Genomic DNA, 3,461 nt, shown 5'->3' with positions numbered 1-3,461 from the left:
CATCAAGGGCCTCGTAAGCCGATTTGGGGTCCCTAATCGCATCATCACTGACAACGGCTCATAGTTCACTAGCAATCTCTTCAAAACATATTGTTCTAACCTTGGAACGCAGATCTGCTATGCCTCCATGGCGCACCCCAGGAGCAACGGCCAGGACGAACGCACCAACACGGAAGTCCTCAGGGGTCTCAATACAAGGACCTTCAAGAAGAAGCTTGAGGCCTGCGGCAGGGGCTGGCACGACGAGCTCCAGTCCGTGCTGTGGTCCATCCGCACCACCGCCACCAGGCCGACAGGCGAGACCCCGTTCTTCCTTGTCTATGGAGCAGAAGCGGTTCTCCCACACGAGGTCAGGCATCGCTCCGTGTCGGTCCTGGCGTTTGATGAAACATAGCAGGACGCCATGTGGGGGATGGACCTCATGCTGGGGGAGGAACGCCGCCGTGAAGCCTCGCTCCGAGCTGCGAGGTACCAGCAGGCGCTGCGGCGGTACCACTGCCACAATGTCCGCTCCTGGACACTCAAGGTGGGTGATCTTGTCTTGAGGCGGGTGCTCTCCAGGCAAGGGATGCACAAGCTCTCACCCATGTGGGAGGGCCCGTTTCGAGTCGCCCACATCTCCAGGCCTGGCGTCGCGTGAGGGAGTCCTGGACTAAGGGGTCCTTAGGTGTCTGGCATGTTATCCATGGGCCGGACTAATGGGCTGTGAAGACATGAAGGCTGAAGACTGCATCGTGTCTAGATTGGACTCTAATTGGCGTGGAAGGCAAGCTTGGTGACCGAAGATTCCTTCTTATGTAACCGACTCCATGTAAACCCTAGATCCCCTCGATGTTTATATAAACCGAAGGGGATAGTCCGGAAAGGACAACTACATATACTCATTACCATACCCACATAGGCTACGCTTCTAGGGTTTAGCCATTACGATCTCATGGTAGATCAACTCTTGTAATACTCATATTCATCAAGATCAATCAAGCAGGAAGTAGGGTATTACCTCCATAGAGAGGGCCCGAACCTAGGTAAACATCGTGTCCGTCGTCTCCTCTTACCATCGATGCTAGACACACAGTTCGGGACCCCCTACCTGAGATCCGCCGGTTTTGACACCGACATTGGTGCTTTCATTGAGAGTTCCACTGTGCCGTCGATGAAAGGCTCGATGGCTCGCCTTGTCATTAAAGACACCATTACCACAGGGGTAGTTTTGGCCTCAGGCCAAACCCTCCGGCTGGGCGACTTTACTATGATCACCCGTTCGGACGCGGAGCCGACGATGACCTCTTGGGCCATCGAAAATCCCCTTCGCATCAACTCCGAGCACTCCAAGGAGATGGACCCGGTTGAGTTTTCATCCTTAAACGAGCTCCTAGATCGCATCGCCGCTTTGGGAATCATCACAGATTACGATCAAATCAAGCCTAAAACCTATCAGGGAGAAACTGAAACTCCGCCGGTCACCCACCAGATCGCGACAGTCCTGGAGCAGGACGGCGAGTCTTCTTCTATATTGAAGACGGACTTTGTTCGGGTCGCTGTTCATGAAGAGCCGGATACTCACCCGCGAAAGGACACAACCAGCCCTCCGAACATAGCATCAGACGATGGTACCAAACAATCAGAAGATATTCTGGAACCCGGACGGTCTAGTCCGGAAGGTCGTCGGACTCTGGACAACCGGTTATGTTAGTGTTCAGATTTAATTCCACCCACACACCCGGACATAGAAGCTCTCATGAGCATAAAACAACAATCTCAGGAGAAGGTCCACCACTTTTGGGCCAGATTCCTCCTTGTCAAGGACAAGGTAAAAGATTGCCGTGATGAGGGCGCAATATCAGCGTTCTGCAAAAACTATGCGGATGAAGGAATCCTCAACGCCATCAATCGCCGCCGCATACTAAAATTTGCTGACATAGCAACCATCATACAAAAATACTGCATGATAGAAAGCGCCAGGGAAACTCGGGCAGCTCGCTAGGAACCACCACCCCCAACCCAACTTCCCCTACAGGCGAAAAGGGCATACCCTCGTGGCACGCCCAATCCAACAGTCAAAAAACACAAAGCCACTATACGACACGACACCGTTCTGGAAGGGTGGCTCGATGGCGCATGCAAAATACATACAACAACAGATACTGTGGGAACCCACAGCCTTAGAGCATGTTGGATACTACGACAGGTAGCCAAGAGAGGTGAGGACATCCTTATCAAGGACGCCCCAGAACAACACCCCACAGAAGACGACGACCCAAGAGTATTGACAGTCTTTGAGACATTCGCTTCAAATAACAAGCGCAAAAGGGCACTTCGCGAGCTCAACAAAGTCTGCCAAATCGCTGTAATAAACCCATGGAACGACACGACTATGACATTCAACGCTAATGACAAACCAAAGTGCAGAACAGTATGAGCACCAGCCGCGTTAGTCCTCAGCCCCATCGTGGATGGGTTTCGACTCACCAAGGTCCTCATGGACGGCGGCAGCAGATTAAATCTCATTTATGAGGACACACTCCATAAATTGGAAATAGACAGGAGGCACATCAAACAAAGTAACACAACCTTCTGGGAATTATTCCTAGTCGGGAGGCGCGGTGCGCGGGCAAAATCACACTTGACGTGGTATTCGGATCGCCGGATGTAACACCCCGGATGTAACTTGCCATATTTGTAACTCAACTCTATGCCATTTTCGATTTAAGTTATGAGATTTCCCTTCATGGTTGGGTTTTGTCTTCGTTTTGCATTTTGTTCATGTCATGCATTTCATATCATGTCATCATGTGCATCCCATTTTGCATACGTGCTCGCCTCATGCATCCGAGCATTTTCCCCATTATCCGTTTTGCAATCCGACACTCGCGTCCCCCTTTTGTCTCTTTTCGTGAGCGGGGGTTAAACTTTCTCGGAATGGACCGGGATTTGTCAAGTGGCCTTGGTGCACCACCGGTAGACCGCCTGTCAAATTTCGTGCCATTTCGAGTCCGTTTGATGCTCCAACGGTTAACCGGGTAACCGGGAAGGCCTTTTGTGTCTTGCAGCCCAACACCCCTCCAAAACGGCCCAATAACCCATCCAAACCTTCTCCATGTCCTCCATCGTCGGATCACAATCGTGTGGGCGAAAACTACACTCCATTTGGACACTCCTACCTCCTCCAACCTATAAATATATGCTCCTCGTCCAAATACGTGTCCTGAAACCCTAATTTCATCCCCCGCCGCCACCGGACGCGTTCGCCCCTTGTCGGACAAAAATCACCGCCGCCCACAGCCACTGGTGTGCCGCCACATGGCGCACCGCTGCCTCCCACCGCGCCGGCCCGCGGGGCCTGACCATGGCCCTCCAGCCCACGCGCGCCGCCCGCTCCCGCGCGCGCCTCCGCCCGTCGCCTCGCCGCGCACGCCACTGCCTGCCGACTCACCGCGCGCGCCGCTGCCTGGCCGCCGCCC

This window comes from Triticum aestivum, chromosome 4A (genome assembly GCF_018294505.1).
Source record: "Triticum aestivum cultivar Chinese Spring chromosome 4A, IWGSC CS RefSeq v2.1, whole genome shotgun sequence".
NCBI classification, from domain to species: Eukaryota; Viridiplantae; Streptophyta; class Magnoliopsida; order Poales; family Poaceae; genus Triticum; species Triticum aestivum.
This window is presented reverse-complemented; position numbering follows the sequence as displayed.